Source organism: Monodelphis domestica, chromosome 1, assembly GCF_027887165.1.
Source record: "Monodelphis domestica isolate mMonDom1 chromosome 1, mMonDom1.pri, whole genome shotgun sequence".
NCBI classification, from domain to species: Eukaryota; Metazoa; Chordata; class Mammalia; order Didelphimorphia; family Didelphidae; genus Monodelphis; species Monodelphis domestica.
In genome coordinates, this window is record NC_077227.1 from 404,239,000 (window position 1) to 404,261,575 (window position 22,576).

A 22,576-nucleotide genomic window follows, 5' to 3' on the forward strand; every position below is an offset into this window, starting at 1 on the left:
TGGCATTCCAGATGTGAAAAGAAAGGATACTTGGATGTAGGGAACAGAGCTCTTGTCCATGTCTACAATAAGACTAAAGAGTTAAGCATTGAGGGATACCAATATCTTGTGGAAAGCCCATCAAGGGAGATGATAAGAGGTTGGGATGCACTGGTCAACAACAGAAAAGAGTGAGACAGGAGAGGAACAAATAGGAACACCCAAAATATGAGAAAGATGGAATTTCCAAAACCAGAGAAAACCACAAAGAAGTACCAAGAGTCTCGGCTGAGATAATGCATGTAAACCACTTTGCAAATCTTCAGAGGAAATAAACATTTATTAGGTGGCTACTATATACCAGACTCCGTGCTAAGCCCTAGAAATAAAGAACTAAATTTAGCTACTATATTACTATGATATGTAACTAGTACTAAATCAGTTACTATCATCAGAGAACGAAATATTTGGAAGCTAATGACTCCAAAAAACATCAAGAAACAATAAAATATATTCAAAAGAATGAAAAAAATAGAAGAAAATGTGATATGTCTCATTGTCAATTTCGTTTCAAAATATGAGGAACCGGAATTCCCAGGGCTCACCCTGGGGATAGTACTTGTGATCCATTTTGCTTCTTTGTCTCTAGTATTCACCCTCTGTTCTCTTGTTCCACTATGGCCAGAGTAGAGTGAGTTTTCATTATCACCCACCAAGATTGTTGCAATAGACTCCTAACAAGCCTTCCCACTTCCACTCTCTCCCCATCTAATCTCTTCCATATTATTGTCAGAATAATCTTTCTTACTCATTAAACTGGCTATATCCCACCTCTGCAAGTCACTTTCCCCCAATTGCCTAGCCCTTACCATTCTTTCTGCCTTGGAACCCATACCTAGTGTTGATTCTAAGATAAAAGGTAAGGGTTTTAAAAAAATATTCAGTAGTTCCCTACTGTTTCCCAAGTAAAGGTCAAACTCTTTTGCCTGGCATCCAAGGCCTACTTCAATCTGGCACCATCCTACTTTTCCAGCCTTGCCTCATATTAGTCTTCTGCATATAATTTATACTCTGGCCAACTGGGCTACTAGCATCCCTCCAATATCTTCGGGGGTCCTTCATCTTTGTGCCTTAGATTAATACATTCTCTATGGCTGAAATATTCTCCCACCATTGAATTCCAAACTTCCTTTGATCTTTCTACTGTGTTTAAACAGGGCACAGAAGTCACAGGATAGATAAATTAAGAGCTGGAAGGAATCTTGGAGATCACCTACCATAACCTCATCTTAAAGATGGAAAGTCCTGAGAGATCCAGTGATTCATTCAGCCTCACTGAATAGCAGATAGCAGAGCTAGAACTGGAAGCAGAACCTAGGACTCCATTTCAGCCTTCTCTCCCCTTGACCACACAGATTCTACAGCCTAACAGCACACTTCATAGTGTAGCTCTAATGCATTGAACAGGTAGCACTGTATAGTATTGTCTATCTGTGGCTTACTTCCAAGCTCAGCTCAAAAAGTGCCTTCCAGATGAGGCTTTTCCTGGTTGCCAGCATCCCTTCCCATTATCTTATATTTATTTTGTAAAAATTTTGTACGTGCTTATACAGATGAATAAATGAATGAGAGAGACACATACATACAGATATATACATATAAATACCACACAATGGAGGAGGCAGAAACACATCTACGATTCCACAGGTAGGAAGTATCTGAGCCCAAATTTGAACCCAAGATTACCCCATCCCTTGCCCCTCACAAATGAATGCATAAATGAAACTGTCCCTGTTATCAAAGATCTTACATTTATGCTTTTATATCTTCAGCACCCAGGACAGAGTAGATATTTAAATTGATTATAGTAATATATACATATATATTTTTAACCTTTCCCTTCTGTCTTAGAATTGATACTAAATACCAGGTCCAAGAGAGAAGAGACAAGGACTAGGTAACTGGAGTTAAGTGACTTGCCCAGGATTCCACAGGTAGGAAGTGTATCAGGCCAAATTTGAACCCAGGATCACTCCATCCCCTGCCTCTCATCCTCTCTAGACCTGGCTTTCTATCCACCAAGCCACCTAGCTGCACTTATAATTATCTACATTTGGGTCACCCTACTGGATAGTAAACTCCAAGAGGACTATGTCTTATCTAAACTTTGTATTTTCTCCCACCTCGAACCACTATCATTCAGCATTTTGTTCTGCACACAGTAAGTATTTAATAAATAATTATGGAACAAATGAATTCTGTAGGCAGGATAAATAACCAATACCGGTAATATCTCTGAAAAGCTAAATATAAACTAGGGATGATAAGTGACTAGACTTGTTTTTTTACCTAAAGAGATTCGTTTTGGGTTCCATCAGAGAATTTCTTTGCAGGCCAAGTCTGCCTGCAGCCCTGGGGCTTCCTAGATGGCTGCAGGTGAGAAGGGTGCTTATCTGAAGAGGTCCAGCCTGTGGAAAGCTAACACCTGCACAAAACACATGTTACAGACAGTTGCTTCCTTTGCGTGGATGCCCACTGAGGCTTGAAAGTAAGAAACAGTCTGTTCATCTTATAACTAAAGCCCAACCCCAAATCTCTGAACTGCTGAACTCAAGAGTTTTTCATGGTTTGTTTACATTTACACTTCTATTAAAAGGAGACAACATAATAAACCATGCAGGGACCTTCATCCTGTCCTTTGCCATCCAGGAGCTTGGGCAGACACCCTACAGCATCTTTTGTGACCAGCCAGAGCCCCAGCTTCTCTCTCAGAAGCCGCCCTGAAACCCATCAGCCTCCCTGAGGAAACCAGCCCCTTCTTCCCACAGGGTAAATGGCTGCTGTCAGAGAGTTTGGGGCAGATTTCTCACTGCTGCTAGGCTCATTAATCTGGGCCTATCATGCTGCTGCAAATGTCAATGGAAAAAAGAACCATTCAATGTGTTTCCTTAATTCCAACCAAAGGGGAAAAAAAACAGGAAGCTTATAAAAGTGGCACCCTGGTCCCTCCCAGTGCATTTCCCTCCACATCTCCCTTCCACCCCCATTAGTCCTCAGAGTTCTAGATGAAAATGAATCCTGTGCCTACCTAGGATTGTAATGTTCAGTCCAGATTTAATCTTTTGGAATCCAGAGACCGTGGCTCCCAAAATACCCACTTATGAAGAAAAGTAGCCTATTTGATCTCAGTTATTCAGGCTGATCAAATTCATCAATCAAACTTCAGAACTCCATGCCTTTCCAGAATCATTCTTCATTTCCCATGGCCAGCCACTAAAAAATTTCAGCTCTAGCCCTAGGGGATGGATTAGGAGTAAAATGGGAGCTGGGGTAGTAGTCCAAGGCCTTCTCTACCCAGCTTCCCTAAATACTAGACAGTGAGGGGACCTGTGATTTCACCGACACAGAGAACTTCCAGATGAGAAAGCTCTTCCTATCAAAGTAGGTCAGCACCTCATAGTCTTGGAGCACTGGTAAGTGACTTGTCCATGGTCTCACAGCCAGTATTTGTCAGAGGCAAAACATGAAGACCAGTTCTCTATCCATCATGCCAAGCTGTCTCTCTCATCCTAGGAGGAGGGAGAGCCACAAGTACCATAGTCTTTCACTAAACTATGTAGGTAGATCTTCATGAGACTTTGAATAGCCCAGGTAAAAATCATCAAAAGCAAGCTTCCAGCCTTGCCTCCAGAGCCTGCCACTATAGGCCATCTCTCTATATATACCTAGTTCATTGACTAGTGCTGATAATTCCCAAGGCCTTCTGGAGACCATAACTCTGTTGCTGTTGCCTAACCCATCAGGGACTCTAATATTGAGAATTCCAAGGACTAAAGCAGACAAATTGAATCGGGGGTGTTCTAACTCTTCAAATCACACCACACAAACACTGTCCCTACATGGTTGCAACTCTACCCCAATTTAATTCTGGGTGGCTTTGGCTATATACTTTCCCTGAAGCTGGAGCAAGGGGGAAGAGGTCATGTCAAATTACAGCAGAAATGAACTACTCTTTATTCCCTCTACCTGATACTGTATTGCATTTCTAGTCCAAATACACATACATGTATTATTGTTGAAAATCTCTTTCCATATTATTATTAGCACTAGGGTGATCATTTAGAGTCTACATCCCCAATTATATCTCCATTGACCCATGTGATCAAGCAGTTATTTTTCTTCCCTGTTCTACTCCCACAATTCTTCCCTGGATGTGGATAGTGTTCTTTCTCATAAGTCCCTCAGAATTGTCCTGGGCCATTGCATTGCGGCTAGTAGAAAAGTCCATTACATTCAACTGTGCCACAGTGTATCAGTCTATGTGTACAATGCTCTCCTGGTTCTGCTCCTCTCGCTCTGCATCACTTCCTGGAGGTTGTTCCAGTCTCCATGGAATTCCTCCAGTTCATTATTCCTTTTAGCATAATAGTATTCCATCACCAACATATACCACGATTTGTTCAGCCATTCCCCTATTAAAGGGCATCCCCTCATTTTCCAATTTTTGGCCACCACAAAGAGCACAGCTATGAATATTCTTGTACAAGTCTTTTTCCTTATTATCTCTTTGGGGTACAAACCCAGCAGTGCTATGGCTGGATCAAAGGGCAGTCTTTTAGCGCCCTTTGGGCAAAGTTCCAAATTGCCCTCCAGAATAGTTAGATCAATTCACAACTCCACCAGCAATGCATTAATGTCCCTACTTTGCCACATCCCCTCCAGCATTCATTATTTTCCATTTGCTGTCATGTTAGCCAATCTGCTAGGTGTGAGGTGATACCTCAGAGTTGTTTTGATTTGCATTTCTCTGATTATAAGAGAACTCCTCTAGTTTTTAAAACACCTAACAACTTAGTTTCATTTTCTCTTTCCAAGCTAATTATATATTTTTCTCCTTCAGGCACCTTGTTTTCCAGTCAAACTGACCTGCTCTATGTTCCCCATACATAACATTCTGTCTCCCATCTCAGTACCTTTGAGCAAGTTGTCTCCTATGCCAATAGTATACTCTCTTCTTATCTCCACCTCCTAGAATTCCTAGCTTCATTTAATGTTCAGCTTAAATGCCAATGCCTACCAAAAATCTATGCCAATTCTTTGACTCTTCCCTCAGAAATGATTCTCTCTCTCTCTCTTGCTCTTACTCGGTATGTATGTATATATATATATATATAATATAGATAAAATCATATATATATATAGTTTTTTTAATTTTTCTATCAAAAATAAAATCTTCTTTGTGATTTTTAAAAGTCCTTTACAACTGGACCACCTCTTACTATCCCTGCCCCCTCACCATGCATATAACATATTCAAACATCCTTGGTGATCCAGTGACAGTGGTTTCCTTATGTTCTTCATACAACACTCCACCTCCTAAATTCATGCATTTTCGCTGGCTGTCCCTCATGCCTAGAATTCTCTCTGTCTTCATCTCTATCTTCTGGCTTCTCTGACTTCCTTCACGTCCAGTTAAAATCTCATATTCTACAATAACTGAAACATTATGGGGCAATCAAATGTAATGGACTTCTCTACTAGCAGCAATGCAATCATCCAGGACTATCAGGAGGGACTTATAAGAAAGAACACTATACACATTGAGAGGAAGAATAGTTGGAGAAAAAGTGCAGAATAAAGCATATGATTTATCACTTCTTTGTATGGGTATAGAATTTGGGATTTTGAATTTAAAAGGCTATTCTATTACAAAAATGAATAATATAAAAATAGGTTTTGAATGATAATACATGTAAAACCAAGTGGAATTGCTTGTCAGCTCTGGGACAGGGAAGGGAAGAAGGGAGGGAGAGAACATGAATCATGTAATCATAGGAAAATATTTCTTAAATATTTTTAAATAATATAAAAAACAATGTGAGAAAAATTTAAATCCCACCTTCTATGAGTAGCCTTTCCTGATCTTCCTTACTTCTAGCCTCTCCTCTCAGTTGATTACCTCTAATTTATCACATATATTGCATATGTGATATATATATGTAAATATATAAGCATGTTCTCTCCCCATTAGACTGTGAGCATTTTGAGGGCAAGACTGGCTTTTGCTTTGATCTTGTCAGTCCATCTCTTCCCTCTGCCTAGCTCAGGCTGGCTCCAACCTCCATAGGCTCAAGACAAGCCCTGCTGACCTCTTCACTGAAGGTCCCAGGAGCAGAGTTCACCTGACATCATTCCTGTCCCTAAAAGGTTTCAGGTTTGAGGACTGTGGGAAGAAGAGGAGGAGGCTTCTCACAAAAGCCACAATGCACCAAGAGGGAGGAACTTCTGAAGGGTGAAACCCTTTGGGAAGAAATATCTAGCTATTCTAAGCATATAAATAGCAACAAAATCTGATTATCAAAGAATAATAATGCTAACTCTTTGCCTAAGCACCAAGTGGGGAGAAGAGGCTGCCACAAAGAGAGAATGCAAAATGCTATAATGGAAGAAAGCAGTCACCATGGGAGTCAAGAGACATGGGTTCAAAACCTGACTGACATCCATTGATTATGTGTTCATAGGCAAATTATTTAAATCCTCTGAGACTCAATTTCCTTATCTATAAAATAGAAATAATAAGTACATTACTTTATCTGGCAGGGCTGTTTGCGAGGAAAATATGCTTTGTAAACTTTAAAGCACTATAGAAATATGAATTATTGTTATTTCATTTTTTTTAAATCCCTACCTTCTGTTTTAGAATCAATACTAAGTCTCAGTTCCAAGGCAGAAGAGTGATAAGGGCTAGGCAACAGGTTAAATGATTTGTCCAGAGTTACACTATTAGGGTCTGAGGCTGGGTTTGAACTCAGGATTTCCTGCTCTAGGCTCTCCAATCCATCCAGTGTACCACCTAGCAAATTATTTGCCCACATCTTTTACCTGCTTCAGACTCTTAGCAGCTATGTGACCCTGGGCAAGTCACTTACTCTGTATCAGTCTCAGTTTCCTTATCTGTGGAATGGAGATAATAATACAACCTACCTTATAGGGTTGTAAGATTCAAATGAAGGTATTTATAAGTGATTATAAATTATGAGTTTATAGTAGTAAAGACTTGGAAACAAAGTAGATGTCTATCAGTTAGAGAATGGCTAAATAAATTGTGATACATTAGTATAATGGAATATTACTGTGTTATAAGAAATTACATATAAAATGTAATGAATAAAGAAAAACTTATGTGGACTGATATGGAATGAAAAAAGCTAAGCCAAAGACCACAATAATGAAAATGGAGAAAACTAACCCCCTAAAACAATAAAAAATTAATGTTATCCTTCTCCTTATGTCTTTGTAGAGGAGGGAATCCAGGGGCTTGGAATACTGAATATATTGTCAGATTTTTTTAATGTATTGATAGGTTTTGCTAATTTTTCCCCATTCTTCATCTTTTTCTTCTTTTAAAAAAAATAACCTTTGTTATTACATTGTATAATTTTCTGGGAGTTAAGGGGGAAATATAGGGGAAATTTTAGGAGATGTAAAAATGAAAAATACCAATAAAATATATTTCCAATAATAAATGTTAGCAATTATTTTTGGATAAAGAACTGTGTGATGCAGTGGTTATTTTTTAAAATGATGAAAAGTGACAGTCCCTGTTTCAGGGAACTTACTGTCTCCTTGGTGGAAAAGGTACAATGGCTATGGTTCAAAACTGAGTAGGACACATGCAAAGGGATGATGGTCAGATAGAGGAACAAGAGAAATTTGAGGAGAAAAAAAGACTTCTATTGAGAGGGCTAGAAGGAAAGGCTTCATGAATTTTGTCTGAGCAAGACCTTAAAGGAAGGAAAGGATCACAAAAAATAGAGGTATGAGGATAACATTCTAAGAGTGGGGAAGAGCCTGGTTAATGGACAAAAATGGCATGTATAGAAGGGTTCGTGAAACCCCCTTGTGTATGACCTTGAATGACAGTCTATGCGATGCACCTGTGTACAGCACTCTGTCTCCTGGACTTCACCTGTCCAGAAAATCCATCTCTCCACTAGTGCCCCCACCAAAACAATGCTGGCTGCCTCAATCACACTGAAAGACTGGAGAACGAAAAAGAAGAACAAGAAATAAAGATGTAAAATCATTGCCCCTCAGGTTGAAGGATTCTTCTTCTACCTCAAAGAACAGGCTTTATTTACCTCTCCATTTGGTCCAAAGACATGGACAATCCCAATGAGTACCAGGAAGACTTGTATGAACTGATGCAGAGGGAAGTAAGCAGAACTAGGAGGACAAATTATACAAACAACATTGTAAAGGCAAACATCTTTGAAAGACTTAATAAATCTGGGCATTGCAGTCATCAATACCATGATTCCAGATGATTGATGGCAAAGCTTGCTCCTCACATCCTGCCTGAAAGGCCATGGACTCAAGATGTAGAATGAGACATCCATTTTAAGATATGCATCATACAGTGACTTATTTTGCTCCCTATATTTGTGAAAATGATGATCTTTTTACTTTTTTATGTTTTTCAATGGCATAGGAAGAAAAGAAAAGAATTCTTTCCAATTACTAATTTTTATTAATTTAATGAACAATTCTTAATAATTAAATACTTAATATAAAAATTTTAAAGTATTCCTAGGACTGCTTTGGGAAATGGAGGAGGGATGGAGGGAGGGAAGGAAAAATAAAAAATCATTTCTACATGTAATTTAAAAAAATAAAAGAAAGTTAGAAATAAGTAGCTTTAGGCAGATGAAGAAATTTTCCTTAGTATCAAAGCTGTCAAACCAGGGCTACCAGGTTTTAGGACCCTAGATTTAGAACTGGAAATTACCATGCCCCTCATTTAACAGATAAGGAAACTGAGACCTAGAGATCATCCAAATTCCTTTAATTGTGGTCACACAGTGAGTGTGATATTTGAACCAAGATCCTCTGGTTCCAAATCCAGGACTCTTTTTACCTATTGGTCTCCTATACTCTGCTACTAGAATGAAAGAGAACATCCACAGGAAAGAGAGATACATAACCAGGTAAAGGAACAATGATGATGCTGGCTTAGGAATTCAATTCATCAGCAATTCAATGAAAATCTTTAAGCATCTACATTTCATAACACACTTGGGATACAAAGAGGAAACTGACTCATATCATGGAAAAGCTGAAGATAGATGAGAGAGAGTGGATACAAGATGGGGAAAGGGTCTGGGATTCACCTTTAGAAGAGAAGGTAGTATGGTATAGTGGGAAGAACCATTCAATCAGAGTTGAAATACCTGGATTAAAAAAAAAAAGAAGCAGCATTACCTGAATTTGAATCCTGTTTCTGCTTCCTGTTGGGACAACTAGGTGGTACAGTGGATGGAACACCAGGCTTGGAGTCAAGGAAACTCACTTTTCTCAGTTTAAATCTGGCCTCAGACACTTACTGGCTGTGTGACCTTGGGCAGGTCACTTAATCCTGTTTGCCTCAGTTTCCTCACCTGTAAATGAGCTGGAGAAGGAAATGGCAAGCTACTCCAGTATCTGTGCCAAGAAAACCCCAAATGGAGTCATAGAGTCAGAAGGGATTGAAAAATGACTGAACAACCAATCTGCTTCCTGCGTATGGTCTAGAACAAATCTTTTCTCCTTTTTCAACCTCAGTTTCCTCCTCTGTAAAGTGAGGTGATTGGACTCAAAGTTCACTTCCAACTCTAGGATCCTATGATCCAGTTGAGTAGTCCCACAAATAGGAGCCCAGGGGTTAAACCTTCCACTCAGCAATTGAGCAAAAACAAGGGAACGAGGTCAGGAAGGCTGGACACAAGCTGTTCAAAGAACCTATGAAGTCAGGTCCTTGGGTCAATACGTGTTTAATCATCCTGAAAAAATACCAACCAAGTAATGCTGAGTTGCAAAACAACAAGTCCTCTTGGCCTCCCTGCTGATATGTCCATACAGGCCTGAAGGTCCAAGCGGTCAGCTCAGACTCCCAAGCCAAGTGGCCTTCACACCCCACAAGGTTTAAGTGAGCCCAGAAATAATATCCACAAAGGGTTAGGGCTCCTGGAAAGCTGATCAATAGGACAAGAAAGCTTCAAAGGCAAAAATAGCCTGTCTTTTGAAAGCGGGTGGTCTAAGAAGTCAGCAGGACAGAGTGTAAAGGATTAAGGGAGCTATGAATAAAAAAGGACAGAGCGTACCCAGACCTAGAACAACAACAGCTAGATAAATGCTGTGATTCCCCAAGAGGATAATACCAAACCGAGCTGCAACTAGGAAATAAAGGCCGACAGGTGCTTTGTGGGTTGTACAAAACACCTGTCCAGGAGCAATTTATTCAGTTCATGCGATATTTTATCCGGGGGTTGGTGAGACTCTGAGGTAAATCTGGGCTCAAAGTTCCAAACCAAATAAAAATGTCTCACCTGGTGCCCACAGATCTCTGATCCCTCTATAAGAGAACTGCTCTCCTCTAACAAAGAGCTGAGAACAAAGATGCTGTCTGGCCCAGAGGTCAAGATCAGAGGAAAAGGCCTCGTTTGGATGAAGAAAATAGCTACAGGTCTATTTATTTTTTGGTACTAAAACCTGAAAACAAGGTAAGTGTCTTTTATTGGGGAATGAGTGAACAAATTATGACATATGAATGTAATGGAATATTATTATGTAAGAAATTACTAAAGGTACAAATTCGGGGAAACTTGGGAGAGCTTATATAAACTGATGCAGATGTGTGAGTGGAACCAATAGAACAATTTGGACAATGACTACAAAAAAATGTAAAGAAAACTTGGAAAGACTTAAAGAACTAATCAATGCAATGAAGTACAATTCCAGAAGACTACTGAAGCTCTCTTCCTGACTCATGACAACAGAGAAATTATGGACTAGAGGTGAGAAATGAGACAGACATTTTCAGACATATAGATTTCTTTTAAAAATATTTAATAAATAATTTATAATATATTTAATAAATATTTTTATTTTTCGAAAGGAAAGGTTTTTATCTGAGATGGGAGACAGAGAGGAAGGGGCAAGAGTAATGCCCTCCTGCCAAAAAAAGAAGAAAAGAAAAAAAACGAAAAAAGCATCAATGAGATACAGTTTTTTATACAGAAAGGAAAAGTAGGAAGAAGTTCACAAGGAGACACACAAGTGTGGCAGTACTAGTATCATCAGGCTAAATGTAATAGATACTTGTAAAAAGCCAAACAAAACAGAGAATGCCTGGTTTCATACACCATCTGCTTTTTTTCTGTTCTTCTTTGTATATGGTAACATTCAAGGCTATGGAGGTGCATAATAAAAAGCAATAATAATAGAGAATTGACACAGGGTCTCTAGGTCTCTGGTCAAATTACAAATTGAAAACCAACTTTTTAGTACTGATTTGGGGGGGGGGATCGAGGGCAGGATGATAGAGAAGGTGGGTGAAGAAAATGGCACTAAATCTGGAGTCAGGAAAACCTGAGTTCAAATCCAGGCTCAGACGCTTACTAGCCATGACTCTGGGCAATCACTGAACCTCTGTGCTTCGGTCTCCTCATTTATAAAATGTGAATCATAAAAAAAGCAACAGTCTCCCAGGATTATTATGAGACTCCAAACCAGCTCATTTTCCAAATGAGGAAAATGAAGTAAACAGGGTTAAGTGACTTGCTTAGGATCACACACTTACACAGGATCACACAGTGAAGCCAGATTTGAACTCAGGAAGATGAGTCTTTCTGACACTAGGCCCAGCACTCTATCCACTGTTCCACCCAAAGTAGATGCTATATAAATGTTTATTTACTCCCCTTCTAAACATATTAATATTGGAATATGCTTGACTTTGATTTAAATTCTCATTGATTTGGTGTTTTGGTTTTATGAGTATTCACTAACAAAAACAAGCAATATGGAAATGTTTTGCATAATAATATATGTATAACCCAGACTGAATTGCTTGCCAGTTCTGGGAGGGGAGAAAGAAGGAGGGCATGGGACAATTTGGTTTATATAACTTCAGAAAACTTGGAGGCAGCTGGGTAGCTCAGTGGATTGAGAGTCAGGCCTAGAGACGGGAAGTCCTGGGTTCAAATTTGACCTCAGACACTTCCCAGCTGTGTGACCCTGGGCAAGTCACTTGACCCCTATTGCCTAGCCCTTAACACTCTTCTGCCTTGGAGCCAATATACAGTATTGACTCCAAGATGGAAGGTAAGTGTTTTAAAAAAAGGAAAAAAAAAAGAAAAGAAAACTTATGAGGAAATTTATTACACATAATTGGTAAAAAAAAATGTAAAGAAGAAAATAAAATGAATTCCCATTGAGGTGTCAACATTTAAATTAGAGTCTTTGCCCTCAAGGGCCTTGTAGTTGTCAAATCAAAATGTAAAAAATTCCATTAAATACTGATATTTTCAAAGACAGAAAATGAATATCACTATATATATGCACACCCAGGTACAGGACTGTGGCTTGAAGTAGATGGGATGATTTTTAATTGACAAGAGAAGAGCTGCTCGTCTCCTTGCTACTTTTTTCTTGCCAAGGAGAATGCTCTTTGGACTAAAAAGCCAGAACAAAATGGCTAATAGGAAGTTGATATCCAAGATAAGTCAAGAGATAGGAAGAGAAGAACTTAACTGTCCTTGCTGAACTCAAGTCACTTGGCCTAGATGAACCATCAGATGTGACTGAGGAAAGACTATGGAGAAGAGAGGATGTATAGACCTGAAGAAGGCAAATTTTCTGATTTTCAAACAAAGGAAAATAAACTTCTAGACCAGGGAGCTTGACTTTGATCCCAGGAGAATGGAAGCACTGACCGACCACAAAGAAGCGACTTAGCTTCATCAAGGATAAGTTCAGTGATCTAATCTGATTTCCTTTTTTTTTTTTAACAGGAATCAAAGGAGATTCCAATCCAATAAGTATTTATTAACACTATAACATGTATTAGTGAAATAATAAAGAAGAAATGAAAAATAATCATTGTCCTCAAGGAGCCTACATTCCCTTCTCAGAGGAGACTGAAGGCAATAGAATTTCCCAGGATTTTAGCATAGTATTTGACAGTGCTTATGCTATTTTCCTGGAAAAGGTAGAGAGATGTGGGGTGCATACCATAACAACTAGCTGGATTCAGAATGAGACAAATTGTCTTGGAAGGACATCACTAGTGATTTTCCAGGGACCTGTTCTTTACTTCCCACTACACCACGACACTTAGGATACAACGATGAAATTGGTTTCACTCCATCATAAAAGGATTCCTGATAAATGGGAGAGAACGGGAGCAGGGATTAGAAAGAGAGGAAGTCCTCAGGTTATAATCATATAGTTTAACATTTTTATCAGTTTCTTGGATGGAGGGATGGATGACTTGTATGTAAGGTCTTTAAGTGACTGCAAACCAGTAGAGATAACTAACATACTAAGTGATAGGATATGAAAATAGCTTGAAAATCTAGACTATCAGGCTCAATTGAATACAATGAAGCAACTAATAAAGATAAGATTTACACTTAAGGTTAAAAATATCAGTTTCACCACTATAAAGTAGGGTAGAGGCACAAACTTGAGGCCCCCCACTCCCAAGTGTCACCCCCTTCTCAGATTAAAATAGGCTGGGGAATATTTAACAAAATAAATAAAAAATACAATACAACATAGACAATTTTAATTTGTGGCTTTCTAAGTCAATACATGGCTGGCATTTAAGTTTGACATCATTCATGTAAGGGAAGCATGGCTAAACAGCCCAAACCACAAACTCAATATGAGCCAACAGGGTGATATGGCAGCCAAGAAAGTGAATGCATTCTTATGCTGCATTAAGAGACTCATAGTGGGGGAAATCTAGGTGGCTCAGTGGATTGAGAGTCAAGTTTAGAGAGGGGAAGTTCTGGGTTCAAATTTGACCTCAAGACACTTCCTAGTTATGTGATCCTGGGCAAGTCACTTAATCCCCATTTCCCAGGCCTGATAGCTCTTCTACCTTAGAACCAATACACAATATTGATTCTAAGATGGAAGGTAAGAGTTTTAAAAAAGAAAGAGACAGCGACAGAGAGAGACTTATGGTGCCCAGAACTAGAAAAGGGAGTCTTATGGTACTCTGCCCCAGCCAAACTCCATTTGAAGCACTGTTCTCAGTAATTGAGGTCATTAATAAACTAGAGGGTTCAGGGGATAGCAACGGAGATGATGAAAAACTTTGAGTCCATGCCATATGAAATTAGGCTGAATTAATTCAGAATGTGTAATATGGTGGAGATACTTGGGGGTGACATGTCCAAGCATTTGAAGCACATCAATATGGAACATTCGACTGCAATTGGCCCCAAACTATATATAAAATTAGAATCAATGGTTGGGGGAGAGAGACAAGTTTTAATAATGAAGCAAAATTTTGGAGAAAAACTTCCTAATAATTAGAGATGTCTACAAATTATGTCTCTCAGAGTAGTAAGCCTCTTCCCAGAAGTCATCAAAAAGGAGATGGATGACCACTTGCCAGATATGGGGTAGATTTGAATTTCCTTTCAATTTCAAGAGTCTACAATTCTATCCATGTCAGGAAGAAATGGGTTGAAGCGAGTTTGAAATCTCCTTGAAAGCAAGCCCCTTTGACATCATTTAGTTCAACTACTGACTTTACAAATGAGGAACTAGAGTCCAGGGGTGGGGAATGATAGGCAGTTAGTAAATACCAGAACTGGGATCTGAACCCTGACTGCTCAGAGGTAATGTGGTATAGAGGAAAGAGTGCTGGATTTGGAATCAGAGGTACTAGGTTCAAGTCCCAGGTCTTCTGCTCACTAAGGGGCAGCTCACTTTTTGCTCTCACCTCAGTTTTCTCACTTGTAAGATGAGAAGTTTGGACTAGATGACCTTTAAGGTTCTTTCCAGGTCTCTGTATGGTCCTATAACTAGATATTCCAGGGTTTTGTTTTATTTTTTTACTATACCAAGTAGCTTATCTTATTCATCTTTGAAATCTTCATAGAATTCAGTTCATGGCCTTGAAAATAGTACAAACTATGTCCAAAAATCACTAAACTGAGTAAATCCTTTGACCCAGAAATATTACTATTAGACATCAAAGAAAGAGGAAATAGACCCATGTGTATAAAAATATCTATAGCACTTCATGACTGTTTTATTGTATGTGTGATAAGTATCTTCTGTCGCTGCATAAACAATATGGAAATATGTATTGCATGAGAGCACTGTATCAGACTATTTACTGCCTGGTAGGGAAGAAGGAAGGGAGGAAGAAAATCTGAATTCTAAAATGTCAGAAAAGAATAGTCAAAAATTGTTTTTATATGTAACTGTGAAAATAAATAAATAGTTTTAACTATCTATAACAGCTCTTTTCATGTCAGGACGAAGAACTGGACACTATATCATTCCTATCAACTGGAGCAATGGCTTAACAAAATGTGATATAAGAATATGTTGTTGTTCAGTCCTGACTCTTTGTGAACCCATTTGGGATTTTCTGGTAGAGATATTGGAGCAGTTTGCCATTTCTTTAGCTCATTTTATGGATGAATAAAGTAAGGCAAACAGTTTAAGTGACTTGACTAGAGTTACATGGCTGGTAAGTGTGTGAAACCAAATTTGAACTTAGGAAGACGAGTCTTTCTGACTCCAGGCCCAGCACTCTAACCACTGTACCACCTAGCTAACCCCATATAAGAATATTCTTGTGTAATACCATTATATTAGGATATTATTGTGCATTAATAAATGATAAGAGACAGTTTCAGAGAAACCTGGAAAGATTTATACAAACTGATACAGAGTAAAGTGTGCAGAACTAGGAGAAAACTTTATACAACAATGTTGTGTAGGAAAAAAAAAATCTTTGAAAGACCTAAACCATGATTCCCAGGGATTAATGATAAAGAATGCTACCCACCAAGTGACAGAAAAGGATAGGAAAGGGCCTCAAGATGTAGGATGAGAGAGAGATATGAATTTGGGGGTATGGCCAATGTAGAATTTTTTTTTTGCTCAACTATGTATCTTTGTTATAAAAGTTTTGTTTTTTTCTTTTTCTTTTCTCAATGGGAATTTGGGGACAGATAAATGTTTATTAATTGAAAAAAAAGAATTTTTAAACATAATAGACACTCCATTTTGAATAAAGGGAAGAGTAGATGAGTAATAGTAAATAAGTAAAATGAAAGTGGACAGGGTCAGAAACAGTTTGATTAATATAGTTTGCAAAATGGGCACAGAATGTGGTAGAAAGGTTTGTGAATGGAAGGAACAAGCCTGTATTATCAGACAGCAAGATCAGATGGAGGTTAGGGGCTGTTGAACCGGTAGATATAGTGAAAAGCTTTGGATTCTGAGTCAAGTATCATAGACTTAGAGCTGGAATGGACCTCACGTGTCACATTTAATCCAACCCTCTCATTTTACAGATAAGGAAACTAAGCATTTTGGCTGCAATAGGGGTGGGCTGGAAGAGATGGCAGGAAGGATTTACTGATATACTATCCTCAGACTACTAAGTATACCATACTATAGTCAGACAGGTAGCCTCCAGCAAGTTTTTTTCCAGAATAGAAATTGTTTTATGCAATTGGTAGACTATATGATCTGAAGATGTCTCTAGTCTTTCCAAAAGGCACCCCTACCCCCATCACTGTCATGCTACAGGGGAGCAATAACATACTAAGCTGAGATCCTCACCAAAAGCTGCAGTCTCTATCCAGCTTTCCCTTGAGCACTCCAGGACAGCCAGCAGTGTAGGTTAAGGGTATTTAACCAAAGCCACCCCCCAGGACTTGGGCAGGGAAGGAGTGCCAGATATTAGGCATGGTCACAGAGACAGATTCACAAGGGCACCTGGTGCAGCCCTACTCCAGTGCAGCTGGCTGGATGCACAGTTAAAAAGGAGAGAAAACAGGGGTGTCATTATTTCAGATGTAATCACATGGTGGTGCTCCCATTAAGCCTTCTCTTTATGTTTTTAAAACCTTTTTATAAAACATTCATCTCTCTTTGCCGGAGGTCACAAACATTTGGGGCATTCAGAGATGGGCACTGGGGAAGGGGGAAGGGCAGATTTTAAGAATTCTATTGACTGCTATCTGTTAACATACATTAAAATACATTCTGATAAGTCTGAAGAGAAAAGCAGTTATGACCACCCCACGTCAGGGGAATGAAAGCCCAAATGGACTACAAGGAGACCTGGCTGTTATCCTCTGGCCACCTGGAAAGGCTCTTTCATCAGAAAAGCAACTTGGCAATTAGAACTTGAATGATGGGAAACCAACAAAGCAGAGGAAAGGAGAGGGATGCAGAGAGAAAGTGGGGTGTCCCAAGTCCCAGGTTCCCATCTGAGGACTAGGCTGACCTTGGCTTTTTGGGTGACCTTGGGAAAATCCCTTCAACCCGACTTCTGGGATGAAGAGATGCAAACATTTCTTTAGGTCCAAGGCTTGATGAAAGCTCACTTTCAGTCCCTACTGAGTATTCATTCATGTTCTTCCTCTTGGGGAGACGGTCTATCTGAGTTCCACAGAGGGGAGACTAAGGCACCTGCAGGCTCAGACCTGCTGTGCTGGGCTGGGGAAAGGATGCATTACCTCTTCTCCCACCCTTACCACCATGCTACTCCGTGAGATTCAGTGAAGGCTCTCAGTTACCAAGGAACAGTTCAGGTCCAAAGCTGGGGTTTTTTAAGGAGGCCCGCGATCATTCACTGAAGATTCAACTCCTGGGAGCCCCTGGGCTTGCCTAGAAAAAGCCTTCGGGTCGGTTTGGATATCAGCCCGTGTGAGTGCAACTAGAAGAGTTATTTCACTGGCCACACACACCGGGTGGGCGAGTGGGCAGGTGGGGGGATGCTCGGGCAAAGGAGCTGCCTTCCCAGGCCCGGAGAGGGCGTACTCGGCGTAGCTCCCTCCAGACCCCTAATCCGCTACCAGTCCCAGAAAACCTGGCCTCAGGGCCAGCAGCTCCCCGCCGAATGGAGATACCCATGGACCCAAAAGGTCGCTACGGAAACGAACCGGAGACAAGACCCGAGGCCCGGCATGACTGTCTCCTCCGCCGCCGCCGGCCCCCCAGATCCACTACGATCTGGGGTTTGGCTCTCGGCAGGCTGGCAGCACACACCTGACTCGGCTCCCCCGAGTGCAGGGAGGGAGGTGTGGAAGGTGGAGCCCTGAATTCCCGGACCCCAGGCCACGTTGTACTCCCAGCTCCTAGCCACTGCCACCTGGGGCTCTCGACACCCAAAAAACAGGCACCCCAGACTCTGGGTCCCAAGAAACCCAGGAGCCCTCCAGCCATCGGAGGAGCACCAAGCCCCGGACCCTGGCCGCGTCCCTGATCCTTCGCTATTTTGGCCCGGCCTCTGGTGTCCTCAACCCCAGCCCCGAGCTCCAGCCTGCAATCCCTGTCACTCCTATTCCTGCCCCCAATCTCTCGGCCCCCCGTAACCCCTGGTTCTGAGCCAGCCCCTCAAAACCATCCGCGGGTGTCCAGAGAGCTTAAGCCAGGCCAAAGAGAGTGAGAGAAGGACCCCTCCTGTAACTCACCCACGTTCAGGAGCCCGGATCGGGGCGGCAGCGGCTGCAACCGGTCCAGGATCCGTCCGGCCCCCGGGGCGGCCCCTTGGCCCTCCGTGCCTGTGGGTCCCTCTTCCCACCGCGGCGGTGGCGGTGGCTGCTACTGCTGCCGCCCTCAGAAGCCGGCTCGGGAGACTGAGCCTCAGCTCCCGCCTCCTCGGCTCCTCCCCCAAGGCGGGTCCTCGGGAGGAGATCGGGGGAGTGGGGCCGCAGTGTCTCCGGGGAAGGGTTAGGACCCGGCCTGGAGGAGTGGGCTAGAACGAGAAGGGGTCTACGGAAAGAGAGTGAAGACGGGGAAGCGCTAGCATAGACAGAGGGGCCTAGGGCGGAAGGGGATGGTCGCAGAAAATAGGGGCTAGGAGAGCAGAGAGCTGTCACAGGAGGGAAGCAGAGCTCTGGGGGCCGGGAAGGTTCGTAGCAGCTAGGGGAACTGGAAACAAACACGTTTCCATCTGCACAAAATAGCGGCCTGGTAGGAAACAGAAACGCGCTGGGGGTGGGGGGTAGGGGGGTGGACTTAAGGTACGAGGTAGGGGGAGGAAAAGGAAGAGGGAGACATTTCAGGGTCTGTACCCATTTGCTGGGTGAGGAAACTGAAGCCTAGAAAGGAGAATTACCTGACTGGTCACCTAGAAATTTAATGGCAGTCAGGATTGGAACTCGGTTCTCCTCAATCTCAAGTAAAAGGCTCTTTCCATTAGCTGCACAAGCCCACCTTTTCCGCATGTGGGAAGATTTTCTGTGAAGCGCAGTAAGAAGGGCAGAGGAACAGGACAAGAGAATTGAAAGAGGACTTCCTCTAAAAGCTCCCAAGGTGGAAACCTCCCTGAAAGCGCCCTCCTCCCCTCTCCAAGAAACTTCTATAGAGAGCAGCCTTGGCCAGTGCCTACCGGCCTCTAAGCCTAAAATGAAAGGGGGCAGCTCACGTGAGGTGGCTTGCAGATAAAGCTCTTATCGTAGCATTTGGACAAGAAGGAAAAGGCTAGAGAGAAGTCAGTATTATCCGCTCCCATCTTCAATCATCAGGGTCTCAAACGAGCTGATTTTCTCTATCTTCACCCTTCCCCTCCCCAAACAATCTAAGCACTCTGTCACAAAATGTCAGCATTGCGAATGGTCTCGGAGAGCATCCTGTACCTCAGCCGGAATACCCCCCACATCCAAAGGTGGTCGGGTAGCCTGCCCTTGAGGGAACCCTGCAGACTTTAGAGGCGGCCCATCCCACTTTGGAAGGGCGAGTGGTTAGAAAGGTTTCCTAATGACACTAAATCTACTTTCTATAGCTTTCCCCTTTGGCTCCTGTGGCAAAGCAGAGTATTTATGCACCTTTGTCTTTATTGGGTCCTCTCTTGCCTGGGCACCTGCCTTTCCACTAAGGTGGATTTTAGGGTTCACTGACAGTGGTTAGTAGAAGAAAATTAGCCAAGCAGTTAGTAGAAAAAGTAGCACAAGAAAATTAGCATTTATTAAAACCATTTCCTAAAATCAGATCTCGTGTGTGCCAAAGTCCAGAAACCATATGCCTGCTCTCTGAAAACTTCCTGCATCTTCAGAAATCCCAGGCTGCAGCTGCCCTAGCCCTCCATGGTGTGGCAGAGGACGGTTAAGGTGCTATAGGGGAATTATCTAGACCTGAATTCAAATCCTAGTTGTGCTATTTAATATTGGTGTGACTCTGAGTAAGCTAAATCAGGTCTCTGACCTGCAATTTCCACCTCTCTAAGGTACATCTCTGAAGACGTATTTGCCTTTCTTTCAGGCCAGTGTAACTCTTATTAAGCCCTCAAGACAAATACCTCTAGAATGATCCTAGGGCCTCAGATGACATTTTTCTTTTAAACCAAGGTGAGCGAACTATTTATAGTGATTTCCTGTTTGCCAAGAAAATAATTTGTTTGATGAGGGAAGAGAGAGGATGTATATGCGTGTGGGCTTCCTATTCTTGCCAACCTCAGAGAGCATCTGAAAGTCCCTATAACTCAGGGGTAGTGCAAAAACTCCTGTGTTGCCTCACTTGTTTAATAATCCAGCAGTTAATTGCATGATTTTTGTCACTGTAATTAGAGAGTAGAACAGGTGGTGAAGCCCTAAAGTGATTTTTTAAAATAACCCAAGAGGACCATTATTTTCTGGGTTTCTATAAAGAGCTATGAGCTGGGAAAGGCCAAACTTTTATGTTTAGAGGTATTCCTGGAGAGACAGTTGCCTGGGTCTCTTCTCAGAACCTCACCATGCATGACAATATTAATCATTTAAAACCTTTGAGGTGTCTTTTAATTAAATTATAAAATGATTCTCAAAACCCACAAAAGGAACAACTTCATAAGTTGAAACACTCCCCAGTATTATAGTACTCACCTGGTGCCCCTTATCAATGAAATCTGCAGAATCATCTGATGTTCTTGCTGAAGAGACTTTCAGAATAAAGGATGTCACTGCTAGAAGGACCCATAGTACACACTATATCCTTAGATGTCATCGAGATCAACCCTTTAACTGTACAGAGGAAGAAAATGAGGCTTAGATAAGTAAAATGACTTGGTCTTCCAATTTCCAATTCATTTCTCTTTCCATCGTACCATATTGTTTCTCACAATCAGCAGGAAGAATGGATCTAGTCCAATCTTCTACCCAAGACAGAAACCCCCTCTATTGAATCCTTCAAGGAAAGGAAGCTCCTTACTTTATGTGGCAACTGGTCTCATTTTTGGACAGTTTCTACTGGACACATTTAGCCTATAAAAGAATCTTAGAGTCATTGGGAGGGATTTTTAGAGGGCATAATAACTCACATCTATGTAATGATTTAAGATTTACAAAGCAATTTCCCTATAGCAACTGAGAGAGGTAGATAGTGGAAGTGTCATTCTCATTTTAGAAAGGAAGAAAAAGAAACAAAGGTTCAAAGATTGTGACTTTATCCAAGGACTCAAAAAAGTAACCACTGTCAAACTTGTATTACAACACTGGTACCTGGGTTTTTCATCACACTGATGAAGTCATGTTCTTTACAGTACATTCTGATGTCCTGCTTAAAATTCAACAATCAGAAATTAACACACTATAGATGGGGTCAGACCAGCACAAACCATAGTGGGACTATTGCTTCTAGCCTTTTGGACACCATATTTCTATTCAGAAAGACTAAGATAGTGTTAGACACGTTATTGTTTGCCTCATATTCAGTTTCAAATCGATTACAATCCTAGGTCTTCTTCAAATGAACTTTTACCATATGGCTGCTCCTCAATGCTACATTTATACATCAATTTTTAAAAAGCCTAAATGCAAAATTTAACATTATCTCTGGTAAATTTATTTGTTTTTTGAAAATTTTATTTGATTAGTCAGTTTAGAACATTTTCCCTTGGTTACAAGAGTCATATTCTTTCCCTTCCCTCCCCCAACCTCCTCCCAAAGCAGACACACAATTCCACTGGGTTTTACATGTGTCCTTAATCAAAACCTATTTCTATGTTGTTGATGTTTGTACTAGGGTGATCGTTTAGGGTCTACATCCCCAAAACATATTCTCTCAACCCATGTGATCAAGCAGTTGTTTTTCTTCAGTGTTTTTTACTCCCTCAGTTTTTCCTTTGAATGTGGATAATGTTTTTTTCCCCTGGATTCCTCCAAGTTGTTCAGGGACATTGCATTGCCACTAATGGAGAAGTCCATTACATTCGATTGTGCCACAGTGTGTCAGTCTCTGTGTACAATGTTCTCCTGGTTCTGCTCCTCTCACTCTGCATCAATTCCTGGATGTCATTCCAGTTCCCATGGAATTCCTCCAGTTCATTATTCGTTTGGGCAGAATAGTATTCTCTCACCATCATATACCACAATTTGTTCAGTCATTCCCCAATTGGAGGGCATTCCCTCATTTTCCAATTTTTGGCCACCACAAAGAGCGCAGCTATGAATATTCTTGTACAAGTCTTTTCCCTTATTATCTCTTTGGGGTACAAACCCAGCAGTGCTATGGCTGAATCAAAGGGCAGACAGTCTTTTATCGCCCTTTGGGCATAGTTCCAAATTGCCCTCCAGAATGGCTGGATCAGTTCACAACT

The 22,576-nt window shown here is 41.1% G+C and overlaps 1 protein-coding gene across 1 annotated transcript in view; it reads right to left on the minus strand.

The window, feature by feature from the left end:
• The window catches only part of PPP1R16B (protein phosphatase 1 regulatory subunit 16B), a 159,887-nt gene extending 140,515 nt beyond the window's left edge, over positions 1 to 19,372 (minus strand). Inside the window, exon 1 of the mRNA XM_001381679.4 lies at positions 18,477 to 19,372. The gene's annotated coding sequence lies outside the window, so the exon portion shown is untranslated. The remainder of the gene's footprint in view (positions 1 to 18,476) is intronic.
• Positions 19,373 to 22,576: the final 3,204 nt, after the last annotated feature.